The sequence below is a fragment of the Cervus canadensis genome, chromosome 8 (genome assembly GCF_019320065.1).
Source record: "Cervus canadensis isolate Bull #8, Minnesota chromosome 8, ASM1932006v1, whole genome shotgun sequence".
Classification (NCBI taxonomy): Eukaryota; Metazoa; Chordata; class Mammalia; order Artiodactyla; family Cervidae; genus Cervus; species Cervus canadensis.
Genome location: NC_057393.1, coordinates 56,721,922 through 56,742,557, shown reverse-complemented (window position 1 = coordinate 56,742,557; position 20,636 = coordinate 56,721,922). Strand labels below are relative to the sequence as shown.

At 46.3% G+C, this 20,636-nt stretch overlaps 1 protein-coding gene across 1 annotated transcript in view; it reads left to right on the top strand.

Moving 5' to 3' along the window:
* The first annotated feature begins 1,285 nt into the window (after positions 1–1,285).
* The window catches only part of C8H10orf71 (chromosome 8 C10orf71 homolog), a 51,308-nt gene continuing 31,957 nt past the window's right edge, over positions 1,286–20,636 (top strand). The window contains exon 1 of the mRNA XM_043476349.1: positions 1,286–1,532. The gene's annotated coding sequence lies outside the window, so the exon portion shown is untranslated. The remainder of the gene's footprint in view (positions 1,533–20,636) is intronic.

Sequence of the window (20,636 nt, the reverse complement as noted above, 5' to 3'; positions counted from 1 at the left end):
GCAGGGCCAGACCCAAGGAGTCTGTGGGACTCCAGAGTCCGTGTTCTTTTCATGCACCATGAAATTACACTCAGGTCATTTCACTCAGCAAAGAGCATGAAACTGTGACAGCTGACCAGGCTCTGTGAGTGTCATAGTGGCCGAGAGCCAAGCTACAAATCACGCCACGTCACCACAAAAGCCAAAATAACCAGCGCCTATGTGTGGTCTGCTTACTCCAGCTGTCTTAGCTCGACCGGATCTATTGACGATTCACTAATCCAGCCAATAGCTGGGTGCTGACCCACACACTCAGCCGAGCCGGAGACAACACGAATCTGTTCCTGAGCCCTCGGCTTTGCCGGGGAGAGTCCATCATTAAAGTCTCCTTCCGAAGCAGCAGGATTTACCTGGTCTGGCCACAGGGGAGCCCTGGACAGCAGAGCCAAAGACACCCCAAAAGTCTGCATCTCTCTGTAACAAGTCCCTTTTCTCAGGCTTACTCGTTTGACCCACCTGTCGATAACCATCTCAGTAAATTTCATTCGTGACAATGAGCTGTAGTGGCTGAATGCTGGCTCCTAAAAGATATGTCTGTGTCTTAATCCTGAAACCTATGAATGTGGCCTTATTTAGAAAAATGGTTCCTACAGGTGGAATTAAGGATTTAGTGCTAAGTAGAAAGTTTGGTAGCCCCTAAATCCAATGACAAATGTCCTTTATAAGAGAAAGAGACATTTGAGACAGAGAGAAGTGGGCAATGCAACCACATGTGTTGAAGAGATGTGTCCACAAACCAAGGAATGAAAGGGGCACTAGAAGCTAGAAGAGACAGGGAAGAACCCTCCCCTAGAGCCTTCAGATAGAGCTACCCTGCCGACCCCTTGATTTCAGACTTCTGGCCTCCAGAACTGTGAGACAATGAATGTCTGTTGTTTAAGCCACCTTGTATGTGGTCATTTGTTTGGGCAGCCACAGGAAAGTAGCCTCTGACTGTCTACTGTGTGTTGCTATTTGCAGGAAAATCTGTGATCTCATCCTTCAGGCCCATGAGCCCGCCGGGTCCTGCTCTGCCCTTGGCTGGAAAGGGAATCCCGAGGTTGCATCTGCCTCTTGGGTGTGGAGCTCTGGGCTGGAGCAGGATGAGAAATGGGCCTATTTATAAATGAACAGAGCCAGAGGGCAGGAGCCGGGTCAGCCGAGGGCTTCACCAAGGTCACAGACCCAGTCCCTCGGGATGGGGGCATTGCAGAGAAGGGCCAGGCTCCAGAGGAAGCAGGGGGCGGGAGCGCTCGGGCCTCTCTGAGCGGTGGGGCCGTGGTCCATTTCTGAACAGCCTAACAGGAATGTCCAGCTGGCTTCCAAGTCAGATCTGGTGTCTCGGGCGAAGGGCAGGCCCAGCTGGGTGGGAGTGGATTCTTTCCCACTGCCTCATTGCCGCTCCGAGAAAGGAAGTGTGAGTGCCCGGGGCAGGCGCCCTGCACGCAGCCCATGACTGTCTGTGGGCGGTTGTGTCCTCCACGCTCCTGCCGCTCAAGGAGGATGCTGCCATGGTGAGTAAGCCTCCGTGCTCCCCTTGCTTCTCGCTGTAAAGAGCACTCTCTCAGCAGGGCCAGGTTGGAGTGACTTAACCGGGTGATATTTCAGCCCCAGGCTGTCTCATGGAGGGCAGGAAGTTGGGCAGAAGTGCCAAGGATGTGGGTGGATAGGGACTCTGCTGATTAGTGGCTGAGTGGGACCAGGGTCTATTCCCAGCGTGATTGGTGCTGGGCAGAGTTGTCCAGAGGAAGTCATAGCACACAGGCTGCCTTACCTGGCCCCTCCCACAGGCCTGGGCCTGAGAGATGCTCAGCTCCATGGCACCAGGAGTTTTAAAAGCTAGCAGAAGGCTTTCCTCTACAGCAGGAACAGCTTCTGATCTAGCTAGGATGCCTACCTCAGTCACATCTGTGACCATATCATGTCTCTTGAGTCTTGTATGTCTTTAAGCACTTCTCCCTGTAACAGTAAATTTCTGAGTAGCTATCGTAGGAAGGCGAATGGGGCCAGATTTTTCACCTGCTTATGTTCTGAGCCACAAGCTTCAGGAAGCATTGAATCTCAGCTGCATCTTCTTCTTGCTGTGTTATCCTGGACAAGTCACTTAACCTCTCTGAGCCTCATCTCCTAGTCTGTAATGTGGGGATAGCCCAGCCTACTTTGCTGAACTGCTGGCGAGGTTAGATGAGACAGTATGTGTGATGCTCCCATCTCCATCCACAGAGCCTGGGCTCATTTCCCAGGACTTTGGACATCTTTTGTTTAACCTTTCCCCTTGAGAAAGTCTGTTAGAGCTTCAGAGTCCCCATCCACTCCAGCTGGGCACCCGGGCACATGGAATAATCAGCACAGCCCCATGCTGTCATGGGGACATTCATGCAACCCATGAGGGACTTATAGGGCTCAGGTACCTGCAGCCCACAGACTCCTCCTCTACCCTCCTCCCCTGACTCTGGGCTCTGGCCCAGCTGCTCATGGTCAGAACATTCAGATTCCAAGCCTGAAACCAAACCTGTATCCTTGTCATTCACTTGTCAAGCCCTGTCTTTCCTGCAGAAGCCTGCTTATGACCTTCTCAGGGTTAAGCTTATACTAAAGTAGAAACAGAACCAGCATGTGGTAGGGATTGTCTGTGGAAAAGGACTCACTGCCTCCACTGCGGAAGCAAGGGGTGCTGGTCCCTGCTGCTGATGTGACCTTGGACAAGTCATTTTTGACTTTCAGTTTCCTCATCTTTAAAATGGGTCTGTGCTGTGCTTAGTCACTCAGTTGTGTCCGACTCTTTGCAAGCCCATGGACTGTAGCCTGTCAGGCTCCTCTATCCATGGGGATTCTCCAGGCAAGAATACTGGAGTGGGTTACCGTGCCCTCCTCCAGGGGATCTTCCTAACCCAGGGATCGAACCCAGGTCTCCCGCACTGCAGGCGAATTCTTTACCATCTGAGCCACCAGAGAAGCCCTGAAATGGGTATAATTTTATCTAAGTCTCAGAATGACTGTAGGTTGATCGTCAACCACCTGGCCTTGGCCCCTGTCACGTATGAGGTGCTCCCCCTCCTCTTGCCATGAGCCCCAATTTGCATGAGTAGGCTCAGTCCCCAGATACAGAAGCAGGCTGGCTCAGGGAGGGCCCAAGACTCAGGAGACCCAAGGAATAATAAGGGGCGTGACCTCCCCTTCCTGGATGCTGAGAGTCCTCGCAGAGGCTCACCAGAGGGACCTTGCCCCCAAGAGGGGGATTACTAGGGCGAATACTCAGGCCCACAGCAGGAAATGGGGATGAGGCAACTCAGGACCCCTGCGAGGAGCCTTCTCTGATTTCATATCCATTCCCAGGAAACCCACAAACCGTTCTTTTCTGTTAATCAGATTTGCAAAGCCGAGGACAACAAGGCAACATCACCCTTAGGAAACTCACTTGAGCCTCTTAGCTGCTCTGGCCACAAGGGGAGGTCAAGGTTGCTGTGGGAGGTTGTGTCCCCCAGACTCCAGTGAGGGGGCAGGGCAGACCTGCTTGAGGGTCTTCTCAGGAAAGGCGAGAAGCTGAGGGTGGTTGCCTGGATCCATCAGTGCTGCTGAAACCTGTAGCATCTGATGGAGTGGATGCTGGGTTCAGACAGCAGGAGACCCTGAGGGCAGAGGGCCGACACCTGCCATACTGCGGTGTCGGCTCCCTTCTCTCCCACCCGACTGGTAGGGACGGGTCGGAGGATGGGGTCTGCGGGGCCTGTCTTCAGCAGTGACTGGGCCTGGAAAATACAGACAGGAGAAAGCCATTGTCATCAGACAAAGAGGTCATTAAAACCAAAAGTTTAAAATATGACTCCCATGTATATAAAAAGATGTTCGGATGAATTAAATGTATTTAGGCCAAACGCCTGGGACAGAATCCCAGCTCCACTACCTGGGGGCCCTGTGACCCTGGGCCAAGAGCTGGACTTCTTTAAGCCCTGGTTCCCTGGCTGCTGTGGACTGAATGGTGACCCCCAAAAGATATGTCAATATCCTAACCCCAGAACTTGTGAATGTTACTTTAGTTGGGAAGAATCTCTGCAGATATAATGAAGTTAAGAATCTAGAGATGAGGAGATCATCTTAATTATCCAGGGGAGCCCTAAATCCAGTGACAAAGTCTCTGACAAGTCTCCTTTGAGAAGCACTCAGAGGAGACAGACAGACATACAGAAAAGAGAAGGCCATGTGAAAACAGAAGCAGAGATTGGAGGGATGCGGCCACAAGCCCAGAAACACATGGAGCCGCCAGAGGCTGGACAGGCACTTGAAGCAGCTCAGCCCTGCCAGCACCTTGAGCTCAGATTTCTGCCCTCCAGAACTGTGAGAGAATAAATATCTATTAACCCTCTGTCACCGCTAGCTTGTTACAGTGACCACAGGAATTATTCTTCAAAGAAAGAATGTAAAGATCTAACAGAGGATCAATATAGATCATGTGCAGTTTTACATACAATAAGAATTATATGCAGTCACGCAAAGAAGTTGTGGACAGTCATTAAGGGTGAAGCTGGTGTTGGGAATATCAAGCCAGAGAAGCAGAATACCAGAATATTAATTTGTAAATGTTTAGGAATCGAGTTTTGTTTTTAAAGTATGCCAAAAAAGGGAAAATAACGCTGATCATCTCCAGGCCATATTATACCATTTCCTTTCTTTTCTTCTTTGCTATTTTCTGTATTTTCCAAATTTCCTCTCAATGAGTACATGCAGGGTGCTGTGCTGAGTCACTTCAGTCGTATCTGACTCTTTGTCACACTGTGACCTGTAGCCCACCAGGCTCCTCTGTCCATGGGATTCTCCAGGCAAGAATATTGGAGTGGGTTGCCATTTCCTTCAGGGGATCTTCCCAGCCCAGGGTTGGAACCCACATCCCTTAAGTCTCCTGCCTTGAAAAGCAGCTTCTTTACCATTAGTGCCACCCGGAAAGCCCCTCAATGAATATAACTTTTACTGTCAGAAAATAAAGAGCCATTCTAAAATTTTCTTCTGCAAATGTTACTTAGTTGTGCAAGAGCCCCCAAAGGCCCACTTTCTTTCCACCTATAATCTCATGAAAACCTTACAACAGCCCCACCATAAACTCACCTGTGATTCTGTTTTGTAGGTGAGAAAACTATCCTTCAAGAGGTAAATAGTGACTGCAGAGCCAGCCTATGGCCAGAGTTGGGAAAGGAACACAGTCTACCTGTCTTCTGAGCCTTGTGTGAGAAGCCACACTTCCCTAACCCATAGAGACAGCCACTGCTCTGCCCTCACCTTCCTCTCGTGACCACAACCAGGATCTGGCCTGTCCTTCAAGTCAGAATGACTGATCAAAGTCTCAAGTGCCCTCCAGGCAGAGATAAATAACAGAGAGCTAGATCCTGGGATTCTGGTTTCGTATTTTTAAATGGAAGGAGAGATAAATCATTTCTGCTAACTGTTTTTACCTGGCTGCAGGAAATGATGCATCACCATCTTTTAAAAGAAAATTAAGCCTTTAATTCCATGGCACATGTAATAAAATGATACTTCAGCTCTCTGCCTTGAATATATGGCCCGTCGTGTCCTAATTTACTATTTCAATGCTGCCTGAAATGTTCTGAAGTTATTAATGTGGCAATATATTCAAGCACCAAACCTGGCCTTCAAATGCTGTTCAAGCGCTCAATTAACACAATGGATGGCCAGGCGGGAGCCAAAGGGGTCATATCAAGAGGTAGGCCATGCGGGTGGGGTGCACAGCTGACCCTGCCATAGAGGGCTGCTGTGAGCCAGAGCCCCATTCTCTTCCTCTGGAAGGTGGAGATTATGGTGCATCATTCACAGGTGTAAGATGCCAGGTACAGATCCGTACCTGGGTCCCCAGCTGCACCCAATGCCCCCAATGCCTCTCTCTTTATTCTGATTCTCTCGTGGTCCACAGGAGAGCTGTGATGCTTCCACACGCATACCAATGCTTAGCATGTGTGCACAAGTTCACACGTGGGGCAATTCATCCCAAGACTGAGCAGACACCTCCCATTGTGCTTAGAAGAGCAGGCCTTTATGACCAGGGAACTGCCCAATGATCCATGCAAAGATATACTGAGGTGAAGTTTCAATGTAAGATAAAGGACAGGGGCCTGGGGGCTTCGAGGCCCATGCTCTTCACCTTGTATACCTCTCTCCTCTCCTGTGAGCATGTGACGCTGACAGGGAGACCATGGGCTAATGTCAGCTGCGCTCACGAGCCCTCCCCGCTGGCACATGGAACAGCCGCTGCACACGCGCGTCTAGATGGGGCCACTTGAATGAGAGCTCTCTTGTTCTGCAGAAACTCCCAGATGGGCTCAAAGACGCTTGCTGCTGGGGTCTCTGGGGTCAGGGGCTTCAGGTCTTTCAGTGGGCCTCTCAGCAGGAGCGCCGGGTCCCCTGGGAGGTTCAGTGCAGCCCCACATCCTCTCCAGGGTAAATCCCATCTGTTTCAGAGACAGAGAGTTGGGACAGTTTATTCAGCTTTTAGCAAACTCATAAGGGGAATAATTGCAACCCTATGTCTAGAGGGGAAAATATACATGAAATTCTCCAGTGTGGACCAGATCCCTCAGCAGTGGGCAAAAACCAAGCTCCCTCTGATACCCAGAGCTGGAGGCCTGAGGGAGAGATGGCAGCTATAGCTGAGACTAATTTTCTGGAGGAATCAGGATGCTGGGGCAATCAGACAAGTGAGTTGAGCAAATTATTTAGACAACAGTAGCACCTCTCTTGGGCTTCCCTGGTGCCTCAGACAGTAAAGAATCCACCTGCAATGCAGGAGACCTGGGTTCAATCCCTGAGTTGGGAAGATCCCCTGGAGGAGGCCATGGCAACCCACTCCAGTATTCTTGCCTGGAGAATCCCCATGGACAGAGGAGCCTGACAGGCTACAGTCCATGGGGTCGCAGAGTTGGACACAGTTGAACGAGTAAGAACAACATAGCACAGGACCTCTGTCTTGTAAGATTGCTGTGATTGTTAAAATGAACCAATAATAGCGATCAGTCACACAGACACGCTCACTACCTGTTAGCTGTGGAAACCAGCCCACCACATATTGGCTACCTAAAACTTAAGCTGCTCCATTTGTGGCAGACAGTGTGAGTGAGCACTTGATGCCGGGAGTCCTGCCGGGGTCTCCTCTTCCTCATCACTCGTATCCAAGTGCCCAGAGCCAAATTCTACCCCAAATAATCTCCCCGCTCTCCTCTCTTCTCTGACCTTCTAGGCCACCTACTCCCCTCTGAACACCTACAATGTCCTTCGACGGGCCCTGCCCCCATCACATCCTACAACATTCCATTTTCCATGCTGCAGTCAGAGAAATCTTTTTTAAATGTATTTATTTTTTCATTGAAGTATAGTTGATGTATAATATTACATAAGTTAAAGGTGTACAATAAAATAATTCACAATTTTTAAAGGTTATACTCTATTTATAGTTACTATAAAATACTGGCTGCATTCCCCATGTTATACAATACATCCTTATAGCTTATTTTACACCTCAGTTTGCACCTCTTAATCCTCTACCCTTACGTTGCCCCGCCTCCCTTCCCTCTCACCACTGTAACCACTAGTCTATTCTCTATGCCTGTGAGTCTCCTTTTTTTGTTATATTCACCAGTTTATTTATTTTAAAAAATTTATTTATTTATTTATTTAAAAAAATACATTTTTTAGATCCTACATATAAGTGGTACCATACAGTGTTTGTCTTTTTCTGTCTGACTTGTCTCACTTAGCATAGTACCCTCCAAGTCCATTCATGTTGCTGCAAATGGTAAAATTTCATTTTTTATTGCTGAGTAGTATTCCATTATATGTATGTATGTGTGTGTGTGTGTGTATATATATATATATATATATGCCACTTCTTCTTTATCCATTCATCTGTTGATGGACACTTACCTTGCTTCCATATCTTAGCAACTGTAAATAATGCTGCTATGAAAGCTTCATCAAATGTTTATCAGATCCTATTGGCCCTGTGACTAAACCCACAATTGGCTTTCTATAACACTGAATAAAATGCAAACTCCATGTCCCCGGCCATCAAGGCTCCACATGGCCTGGTCCTGTCTGTTCTCTACTCTCATCTAGAAATCCCCACCCACAAGTCCCAAGTGTAAGTTCCATAAAAGCAGAGATCCTATCTGTTCACAGCTGTATCCCATTGCCTGGCCCATGGTATCTACAAAACAAATGCTTCTAGAATAAATGAAGGATTAAAAGTCAGACAAACTAACTATAGTGCATTGTACCAGTGGACAGGGGGAAATAGACACTAATAAAAATAAACCCCTTCAGTTAAGCAGATTTCAATCCCTCCTCCTAAACTGGGAGCCTGTGGAGCTCAGAAGGCTGGAGAAAAAGTTCGAACACACCCAGCCTGTATCTTCAAGGGGCCAAGACAGCCTTGGAAGAAAGTGACCCTACAGGGACCACTGTATTCAGCTGCACAGGCTAAGGATGGCACAGATCCAGGGATGACACTGATATAGAATGATGCTCCTAGGGTTTTCAGATGGATCAGTGCAGCAGTCCTGGACCCCCTAACCTGCTCCATCAGGATTGAGCGTCCTTTGAGTTCCTTCCCTCAGCCCTGCCCCTCTGTCCTCAGTTGGCTTCCTCCTTAAGAATTCGCAGACCAATAAACCAGAGAACAATACAAATGATGTCCCTGGGTGAAAAGGGAGGATGGAATATCAGATGTGTATCTTCCTGTCTCTGCTGCATCCTGTCTGTGTGTCCTTGAACTCATCATTTTTTGGAGCTTCAAGCTCCTGGCACACAGAGATGCTCAGAACAATTTGTCTGGGCCGAACCAGATACCTGCATGGCAGGGCTAATGGAGAGATGGCAAAGCCTGTATCGTGTGGCAGAGTCTAGTTCCACCAGTGTGAGGAGCTTCAACAGAGAGCACTTTCTTGTTTTCCTTTATTTGCTATAACAGCGAGCATAAGTTTACCGTGACTCTTTCCTACACATGAGACCACTGTGGCTCAGAGGTTCAGTGGTTGCCCAAGTGCCCCCACTGCTGGTGATGAAACAGTGACTTACCCTGGCCCTAAGGACGGGCCCAAAAGCTCCTGTGAGGCAGCCGTGTTCCCAAGGCCACTGGGCATAGGAGCCCAAGACTCTGATCTTGAGGACTCAGCTTGCTGTCATGCTCAGGTCTGCAGGTCCAGGCTCTCTCTACCCCCATCCTACTTCCCCTGCCTTCTAGTCGGCCCTATGTGGTCTGTCCCTGGGTCTACAATTTAAGGGGAGGAGGATAGGACTGCTGAAAACAAAATCCCTGCCCCCTATAACTAAGTTTAACTGAGAAGTTCCAGTCTGAAAACTTTGGACACACTGCTGACAGTCCCGATGACAGCCCAGCTGGGAGGGCGGCTATATTTAGCCACATGCTTGACCTGCCGTGTTATCGGGAGCAGAACCAAAAGGTTGGGGAGGGAGGTAGCAGAGAGAGCCTCCACCCCGTACCACCCCAGCCGTGCAGCCTTAATGACCTGCTCAGCAGAGTTTCCTCTTTCTGAACACATGTTCTCCCCAATGTTGGGGAGATTTGTGGCTTGCCCAGTGCTTTGGGCCTGGAGGTAGAGGCCGAAAGCAATCAGCTCTGTTGGTAGCAGGAGTAATTTCTGCACAAGGTAGTTAAGAAGCATGTTGGTTGTGGGTTACAAAGCCAAGCTTTCCTCCTGCATCCCTGGCTGCCTGCAACGATAGGAAGAAGTCCATGCAAACAGTGCATGGGCACTGGGAAGGGGAACTGAACCGTCGGCAGGTGAATCTTCATCCCAGATAATGATGCTTCCCACCTCATGGAGCTTTTGAAAAGAGCAAATGAAGCAAAACATGAAAAGTATACAGCACAATAAGCACTATGCCTCTCTCCCCTCTTCCCTTGATCCTCACAACCCAACAAGGTAAGACTCAGCTGATGTAACCCCATTCTACAGATGAAGAAACTGAATGCAACAGTCAGAGAAGGTGATTTGCCTAAATGCTCAATGGGGGATTCAGCAGTAGTGTGTTTCAGACACATTGCTACTTCCCATCTCTGACTTTGACCTGTGTGTTCAATGGTCCAAGGAAATCAAGGTTGGGGGCAGGTGTGACGGTGCTAATTTCCCAGAAGCAGTCTTACCTCTGCTCTTTGAAGTGTCACAAAATTGGCTGGAAGCTGCTCCCGTCAGCAGCACTGCACGAGGCTGCTGAAAGCACTTTTAGCACCTGATTAAAAAGGAGCCTTACTTTCCTGAGCCATTACCAGGCTCGACTCTCATGATCTCATCCCAAAGACAAGGAAGAAAAATGATGGAAGGCTGGCCTCAAGACACGCACCCCACAGAACACTAAATGGCCTGGCCTCGCCCATGTGTGGGGTATGCCAGGCCCAGCGTGGGCAGCATAGGCCAGAGCTGCAGGGAGGCAACCAGAGCTCGCCACAGGGGTGGGCGCTGTCCTTGCCAGCTCCCGTGGAATCACTGCACTGGCCTGCATCCGGCTGTGACCTGACTCCTGGGGGATCTGGGAATGAAGCAGCAGGAAGAAAGGAACTAGCCTTTCTTGAAGTTCTCCTGTGGGGAGGTTATCCCTTTTATATCTCCAAACAGCTGTTCCTGGGAGCCTTCTAGTCTCGACATATATATTAAAGAAAGCAGAGACGTGGGAGGTAACTTCATGCCCAAAAGCACACAGCCAATAGTTTAGAGAAAAAATGGATTCAAACCCATGCAGAGCTCTAAACAGCCCCCTGCATTATACCGTGCTGTCTCGTAGCATCGTGGGGCTGCCTTAAAGAGTAGCTTAGACCCTGTGCTCACCTAGGCTTTCTCTCTCTGGTCCCAGTGCGGGTAATGGGAAGGTTGTGCCTCACCCTGTGCGTGCTGAAAACTCCTGCCCCATTTGTCCTGTAATTGTGTCATCCCAAGGGCACTGTACACTTGGTCTGTTATAACCAAGGTCGTCTCTTACAGCCCATAGTAGGAAGGAGCCATAAAAAGGAAATACCCAATGCTGCCAAAGATGTGGTCAAACAGGCAGGCTTACTCATCACTGGTAGCAGTGGAAAGCAGTTTGGCAAGATGTATGTGTCCAGGGCTTGATAATGTGAATCTCTTCAATCCAATAATCACATATTTGCAAATACATCTTGAGACAATAAATCCAAATAAAAAAATCTTACCTATAAACATCTTCATTGTAGCATTTCCTAAGGAGCCAAATACATTGAAATTCCATAATTTGGAATATTAAGCCATTTAAAATAATATTTCATCTTGGATTGCAAGGACTACATTGTCAAAATGGCCATACAACCCAAAGCAATCTATAGGTTTTATGTAGTCCCTATCAAACTACCCATGACATCTTTCACAGAACTGGAATAAATAACTCTAAAAACTATATGGAGTCACAAAAGATCCCGAATTGCCAAAGCAATCCTGAGGAAAATGAACAAAGCCAGAGACATAATCTTCCCAGACTTCAGAAAATACTGCAAATCTATAGTAATCAAAACAATGTGCTATTGACACAAAAACAGGCATATGGATCAATGGAACAGAATAGAAAGCCCAAAAATAAACCCACATACCTACGGTCAATTAATCTTCAACAGAGGAGGCAAAAATAAAAAATGGAGAAAAGACAATATTTTCGCCAAGTGGCTTGGGAAGGCTGGATAGCTACATATACATCAATGAAGTCAGAACACCATACACAACACACACAAAAATAAACTCAAAATGGCTTAAAGACTCAAATATAAGACAGGACACTATAAACTCCTAGAAGAGAACTTAGGTCAACATTCTCTGACATAAATAATAGCAATGCTTTCTTAGGTCGGTCTCCCAAAGCAATAGAAATAAAAAGCAAAAATAAACAAGTGGGACCTAATCAAACATAAATGTTTGTACAGTAAAGGAAACCATAAATAAGATGAAAAAACAATCTATGGGCTGAGAGAAGATATTCACAAATGATGTGACTGAACAAATATACAAACAGCTCGTACAACTCAAATACAAATAAACCAACAAATAAAAAATCAAATTGAAAAAAAGAGCAGAAGACTTAAATAGACATTTTTCCAAAGAAGACATACAGATGGCAAACACATGAAAAGATGCTCAGCATCACTAATTATTAGAGAAATGCAAATTAAAACTACAGTGAGGTATCACCTTACACACCAGTCAGAATGGCCCTCATTAAAAAGTCCACAAGCAATAAATGCTGGAGAGGATGTGGTGAAAAGGGAACCCTGCGACACTATTGGTGGGAATGTAAATTGGTGCAGCCACTATAGAAAACAGTATGGATGTTCCTTAAAAAATTAAAGTTAGCATATGATCCAGCAATCCCCCTTCTGGGCGTACATCTGGGGAAAAACTCTAATTTGAAAAGATACGTGCACCCCAATTATATGGGCAACACTATTTACAATAGCCAAGAAATGGAAGCAACCTAAATGTCCATCAACAGATAAATGGATAAAGAAGATGTGGTACATATATTCAGTGGAATCCTACTCAGCCATAAAAAAAACAATGAAATAATGCCATTTCAGCAACATGGACAGACCTAGAGATTATCATGTTAAGTGAAGTAAGTCGAACAGAGACAAGTATCAAATGATACCACTTGTAGTTGGAATCTAAAATATGATACAAATGGTCTTATTTTCAAAACAGAAACAGACTCACAGACATAGAAAACAAACTGTGGTTACCAAAGGGAGAAGGGGAGGAAGGATAAATTAGGAGTTTGGGATTAGCTGATACAAACTACTATTTATAAAATATAATATACAAGCAACAATGTCCTACCATATAACACAGTTAACTATATTCAGAATCTTGCAATAACCTAAATCAAATATAATCTGAGAAAGAACTCATATGTATCACATAATCACTTTGCTGTACACCAGAATCTAACACAATATTGTGAATCAATGATGCTTCAATAAAAAATGTTTCAGAAGAATTCATGACATGGAAATAAATGCTTTTGTTACAAAGTTTAATGGCAAAAAAAAGTTAAGAAATTGTCCAGATGCTGTGATCACAACTATGTAAAAAAAAAAAAGTGAATGAATAAATAGTACATGGGACTTATGGGTAGAAGGTGGTTTTGGCTTTTGTTGTTAACAGACTTTATTTTTAAGAGCAGTTTTCTTTCAGTTCATACCAAGATTGAGTAAAAGGTCTAGGAATCTCCCATATACCCCTACCCAACACAGGCACAGCTCCCCCAAGTCAACCTCTCTGGGTGGGTTTTTTTCCTACTTTCTTTCCCCGACTCCTAAATTGTCAGATTGTCTCTAATGAGAAAAATAAATTCTATTAGGAAGGAAGGAAATACAAGAGGAAGTGAGGGCAGGAGGAAAGGCAAGAAGGAGGAGCCCTCATCCCAAAGGGAGAATGCTGACGGCTTCTTAGCCCTTTTAATTTCCAATACACCTTTTAATTGCACCGGCTGTTGGAATTCCTCACCATTTTAAGTTTGTGACAACATTTCCCCTTTCCACATACTGCTCACAGACCATTTTAATGCTTTCTCATCCCCAAAAACATTCCTCAAACACTAAATTCAAGCCAGCCTCTGATGGATGCCTCCTCAGCTCATTCTCTGCCTCCTTGCACCTTAGGCAACTTTTCCTGTAGAAGCTGAGCACCCCATGACCAGCAGCCTGGGAGCCTGGGCAAAGATTCTCTGGCTTTACCACATACACTCCCATATACACATACACACACTCCTCCCTGGTAATGGGGAAAATACAACTTGCAATTCCCACTTCCTGCCAGCAAGGGGCAAAATGCTGAGCCTGGGTGGTGGTCAGGCCCAAGTGTGCATCTCAGCGTCTCCAGTACCCAGAACTATAGAGGCACAGGCATTGAAGAGTGAGCGGATGCCTCTGTAAGCCCATTTTCTGGGCACTCTTTGAACTTTAAATTGAGACTAGATTTTTCCAGGCAGTGATGGTGGAGTTTGTTAGTCACTCAGTTGTGTTCAACTCTTTGCAACCCCTTGAACTGTAACCCACCAAGCTTCTCTGTCCATGGAATTTTCCAGGCAAGAACAATGGTGTGGGCATCCATTCCCTTCTCCAGAGGATCTTCCTGACCCAGGGATCAAACCCGGGTCTCCTGTATTGCAGGCAGATTCTTCACCATCTGAGCCACCAGGGAAGCCCTTGGTCATAGAAGTTCATGTATCAATGCCAGGCATACATTTACAGTGGTGTTTCATTCATTGACCCCTTAGTGCTTTTATTCATTTATTTACTCTTTCACTCTGCAAATAATGCTCAGGCACAGAGTCCAGGTAGAAGCCAGAGATCCCAGCCTATAAGCTCTATCTTGGCCAGCTCACAACCTAGCAGGTCCTTTCAGGGAGAAGCGGCCCCGTGTGGGGAAAGACAGAAGAAGATGGAAAGGGGGAACCAGGGAGACGAGAAGCCCGGACTTTTCATAGGCTGTTCTGGAGCAGTGGGACTGCACAGATGGAGGAAGCTCCCTGTGGGACCTTGTCTGGGGACTGACTTCCAGGAGGCCTGAGGCTGTGTTTGCTTCCCTGGGCGGCCCCCATGCTGGCACAGAGACCCAGCCTCAGGTGGCTTGTGAGCTGTCAGTGTGTGTGTGTGAGCGCTCAGTCGCTTCAGCTGTGTCCAACCCTTTGCGACCCCATGGACTATAGCCTGCCAGGCTCCTCTGTCCATGAAATTCTCCAGTCAAGAATACTGGAGTGGGTTGCCATGTTCTCCTCCAGGGGATCTTCCTGACCCAGGGATTGAACCAGTGTCTCCTGCATTGCAGTCAGATTCTTTACCCAGTGAGCCACCTGGGAAGCCCTGACCTGTCAGACCAGGGGCTAATTTTACAAGAAGTACAAAAGAACAACAGTCTGGGCCTGGGGGTGAGTTACAAATGCAGAGGAAGTTGCCCACACCTATTGCCCCAGGGGCACCCAGAGGAGGCCACAGCCCTGCTTACTGCTGGGTTCTGAGATGCCTCGTTTGGGGTGGACAGCTCCTCTGCACACACACCCATCTCTTTTCTAAGCCAGCGATGGATTGTTTTCATTTCATTCCAATTGAACTGCGAGACTAAACTGGGCCCAATTTCTGATCAGCATCATTTCTCTCAGGCTTGCTCAGGGAAGACAAAATCCATTAAACTCCCGCCTGCTCCCCTATGAGAAGCGCTGAGCTCCCTGTGGCAGCACGATGGCAGCTCTGGAGGAGAGAGACTCATTTTATGTGGATCAGTGACTGGCTTATTGTAGGTGCTTAATAAATATTCAATCATAACAATCTTAATTACTGGATTACATCATGTCTGTCTTAGGGTAGGATATAAATAAATAATGCCATAATAATAATGAGGCTCTAAAGGAGGGCTGCTCGGTTTGAGTTCCCACTTAGACGCAGGCGGTTTTAATAAATTTGGGTGGATTTCATATTTCATGAAGACATATCTGCTCACAGCAGGTAAATGTTTCTGAAGATAAGCCTTATTTAGTATTAATGCTGGCAGAACACTTCCGAGTTTACGTGTTCTTCAAGGTTTAATTCAGCTCAATGTGACACTCAGTTCTCTGAGTGTTTGAGGGTGTCCAGAGGCAAGGAGGTGGATGGGCAGGGTGTTCAGGGTCCGGCCCCCCAGCTGGCTTTTGGGGAAACATTGAGATGTGTTAGCCATCCCTCTCCAGCACACCCTAAGCCATCCCCTGCTCATAAGGGAATTGCAAACAGTCCTGGCAGGTATGACAATGATGAAGTTAGCTAGCGGACAGCAAAATGGCACATGCCTCGTCTGAAGGGGCAGCCCTGCAAATCCTGCCGTCCAGTGGTGCCTGACCTTCCATTTTAAAAAGAGTCAGAAATGCCACCATCACACCCGGCACCCCAAATCTCCCAGTCTTTAAAGGCTGCTAACCAATCCAAATTACTTTAGAACAAAAGCCTCCTGCAGCCTTTTGGGTCCCCTCTGGCCATAGATTGCACTAGGTGACCCTGAGGTCTGGAGCTGAGAGTAATGGGTGTGCAAGGAAGGGTGTGTGCTGGTTCCTCCAAGGCCAGGAGAGAACCAGAAAGCCCCTGGCAGACTTGTTGGGTGCCCTAGATCTGACCCCAGCTCTGTTATCTGCTGGACTCACCATGTGCCTTCCACAAGTCCCCAAGACCCTGCTACCTCTGCAGGAAAGCGGGAGATGATGAGGCTGCACCCGGAGCCCTCCTCTAAGAGCTGCACAGAGAGCCAACACCCCGTAAAACAGTGGGATAGCCCTCTGCATGCCACTCGTGTCAACAGAACTCCAACTAGTAGATTTCCGGGTGTGTGTGTGTGTGTGCGCTTAGTCGCCCAGTCATGTCCAACTCTTTGCAACCTCATGGGCTGCCAGGCACCTCTGTCCATGGAGATTCTCCAGGCAAGAATACCCATGAAGTTGTGCAAAATCCTCACAGCTCTCTGAATTTGGGCTGCTGGAAGCTTCTGGAAGCAGTAATAGTCTTGGAGGGTTGAGACCCAAATGTCAGATAGTGAACCTGGAGCAGACATGGTGACTTGCAGAACTGCTCATCTCAGAGCGTACAGTCTGGCTCAGTCCCAGCCTCCCAAGGCACCTGAGCCAGCTCTAGTCCCACCATGGGTATCTGCTTCCCCGACTTCTCTCTAAAACTGGACAGGAGGATGTGAGAGAACCACCTGTGGAGGAGCCAAGGGCGGGGAGGGGTCTTAACACCTTGCATTCCCCAAAAGGAAGCCAGAGCTCGGATGGGATTACAGGTACAAAAGCTGGGCAGCCCCCATGGTTGTGAGCATGCCCTCCTCACTCTGAGGGCCCGAGGTGACCCTCTGCAGCAAAAGCAATGCCTAGAAGGGGTTCTTAACACGTGCAAGGGTCCAGAAGCAGATTTTATCCCAGACATGTTATCAAGTCATAGCACTGGCCACTGGAGAATGACCTCCCCCGCCCTTGGGAGAAAGTAGACAGCTCTGGGCTTTCTAGAGAAACTACCCCTGCACTGGGATATTTTTAGTTCCACCATCCCATACATCCATTCCAGGGGTGTTAACATCACCAGTGAAATTAACCACCCACCTTGGCCAATCGAAGGTGGCTCCAGCCGGGGGTGTGGGGCGGGGGAACGGAAAGTGTCTCACTAAAACTCCGGACTCAGATTTCCCTGCAAGTTGGTCCAACCATAATCTCTTGTCAAAAGTAGTAACAGGTTTTCTTCACCTTGTGGCAAATCATCTCAATGAAAATTACACCATCATTTAAAAGAAAATAAAAGGAAAAATCAACACATGCACATATTCTGCTGACAAAGCAATATTTGTTGGTTTTAGGTATCATTTTACCTATCGTTTGGCTATATATTATTTGAGAACTTTTTCCCCTGTAACTACATTTTTACAGTTTTAAAGTTTTTTCCCATGAATATATACACATTTTTACATTAATTATATAAACGCCATCTTTACTTGATTACTTAATGGAAACATGGAATCAAGTGAAGTTGCTCAGTTGTGTCCAACTCTTTGCGACTCCATGGACTGTAACCTACCAGGATCCTCTGTCCATGAGATTTTACAGGCAAGAGTACTGGAGTGGGTTGCTATTTCCTTCTCCAGGGGATCTTCCCAACCAGGGATCGAACCCATGTCTCCGGAATTGCAGGCAGACGCTTTACCATCTGAGCCACCAGGGAAGCCACTGATTACTTAATACTCTTCCATAAATATTTTCTTCTATTTTAATGTGTTAATTTTAAAGTCTAGCCTTAGCCAATCAAACTCTAAAATTGGGCGTTTAGCTGTTTCTGATGCTTTGTGTACCTGCCAATATTTGTAGAGCTGCTGGCCTCACTAAAGCCACTTTATATCAGATAACCCTAAGTGAGGTTACCAGACAGACTGGAGTCTGAGGGACGGGCCAGGCAGGCCCAGGTGCCACCTCCTCGGCCACGTGGTTCTAGGGACAGTCTCAGGTCTCGCCCTGGCTCCCGCAGAGCCTGCCAGTGTCCTCCGGCTCCCTGCTGCGTCTCTCCTCTTCCCAGGAGCTCCCACCTCCCCCTCGGCTCACTGTGACCCTCTCATTTGTTCCTTCCTGCCCCAGGGAATCTTATATTTTCTTAAAATTATGGAATATTTCAAATGTATACACAAGTTCAGAAGACAGTGTAACAAATATCCAACTTCAAAAATCTTGTTTCATATACTCCAACTCATTTCTCCATACACTGCATTACTCAGAAATAAGTCCCAGATGTCATATCATTTCATTCTTAAATATTAGCGTGCATGCGTGCTAAGTCACTTCAGTCATATCCAACTCTTTGCAGCCCTTTGGACTGTAGCCTGCCAGGCTCCTCGGTCCATGGGATTCTCCAGGCAAGAATACTGGAATGGGTTGCCACACCCTCCTCCAGGGGATCTTCATGATCCAGGGATCAAACCGGCATCTCTTATGTCTCCTGCATTGGCAGGCAAGTACTTTACCACTAGTGCTACCAGGGAAGTATTAATGTAGATCTTGCTAAATAATAAAGCTGCTTTTATCAAATACCATTTTCATGTCTAAAACATTAGCAGTAATTCCTGAATAACATCAAATACCCAGGAAGCATTCAGATTACCCAAGTGTCTTATAAATGTTTATTATGGAGGGTGTATTAGAACCAAGATCCAAAGAGCGTCTGAGTATGGCACTTAATCCCTGTGTCTCTCAGGTGTCTTATAATCAATGGCTTCCACCTACTTTGATTTCAATGGCTTATTTGTTAAAGAAATTGGTCACATGTCCTATAGAGTTTTCCATACCCTGGATTTTGCTGATTACTTCTTCATGGTGTCATTTAACAGTTTCCTCTGTCCCTGTTATTCCTATAATCAGGTAGTTAAATCCAGAGGTAGAGACTTGTTCTGATTTAGGTTTGTTTTTGTTTGGCAAGAGCACATCATGGGTGTTGTGTGTTTATATAGGAATCCCTCAGGGATCATTGTCTTGATCATTATTTGTCAGGAGTTTGAAAAATAACATCTTCTAGTTCTACCCTTCCTTCTTTATTGGGGCTTCCCAGGTGGCACTAGTGGTAAAGAATCTGCCTGCCAGTGCAGGAGATGCAAGAGGCAAGGGTTCAATCTCTGGGCTGGGAAGATCCCCTAGAGTAGGAAATGGCAACCCACTCTTCTTCACTCATCACTTGGCTCTTTGGACTGTTGGGTATAGTTCACACAGGAAAGTTGGGTGAGGCACTTGACCCTGTTCAACTTTTCAGAAGGATGAACCTGCTCCCTCCATCCTCCAAGAGGACCGTGGAGGGTTGTTTGAGTTATTCGGGTTTTGATTTGGGATTTTTTTAAGTATCATCATGAGTTCATGAGTTCAACCATACTCAGCGTTTCAATCTACCCAAGCTTTTATTTGTACTAGTGTAACCTGTTCCATCTGTTGCTGTGGGAACCTCTTCAGTTGACTCCTTACTTATTTTGATATCATCCCAGCCATCTTTCTCAGCCTGCCTGCCTTTGGTGTGACCAGAGGTTTCAAACTCTTCTTACACATTTTCTGTAAGAGAATGTGTGTCCTTTTTAATGAGCTATCTTCAGAGACAGAAATGTTGGTAAAGACGAGAGTCACTGGTATGAAGTTGGTTATTACTTTTAGGCCTTTTAAGAAATGTTTTTCTTTTTTTAAGGGAAACTGTATCTTGATTTCACACTTTTGCATATTTGATTTCATATAATTTATATTGATATCAAATAAATGTTACCAAGTTTTACTTACCATTTTGCTTTTATATTTGCAGCTCTTTTCTCTAACACTAAAAAATGACCTTGTTTTCTCATGACACTAACATACTTCCTAATTTGCTTTATCTATATCTATTTATATTTCTGAGAATGATTTAAGATTTTACTTTACATTTAATTTTATGTTCAGGTACACGCTCCTTATGAATGTTAAAACAAACTAATGTATAAAACCATTTGAAATAATTCCCCTTAGTGAAATTATGCCCCCTACACATTAGATTCATTTCTTTCATTTTGCTCTTAATTTTTCAAGACAGCCTTTTTTAACTTTTTGGTTTAGTTTTGTTTGGTCATTAGGTAAGGTATGCACATGGCTGCACACTGAATCTACCAAACAAAGCAGACTCTGAGACATCTAGCTCCTCTTCTCATTTGCACACCTGTGCCCTCCTGTTCCCAGAGGTAACCATTTCAGTTTAGGGTTTATTCTTAAGTTGCTTTCCTTTAATATAAGAAAATACATATGAATGCACACACATATTCTCTCCTGTTTGGATAAATGGTAGCGACTTTCTTTTAAATTATTTATTTTAATTGGAGGCTAATTACAATATTGTAGTGATTTTTGCCATATATTGACATGAATCAGCCATGGGTGTACATGTGTTTCCCATCCTGAACCCCCCTCCCACCTCCCTCCCCATCCCATCCCTCAGGGTCATCCCAGTGCACCAGCCCCGAGCACCCTGTCTCATGCATTGAAACTGGACTGGCAATTTGTTTCACATATGATAATATGCATGTTTCAATGCTATTTTCTCT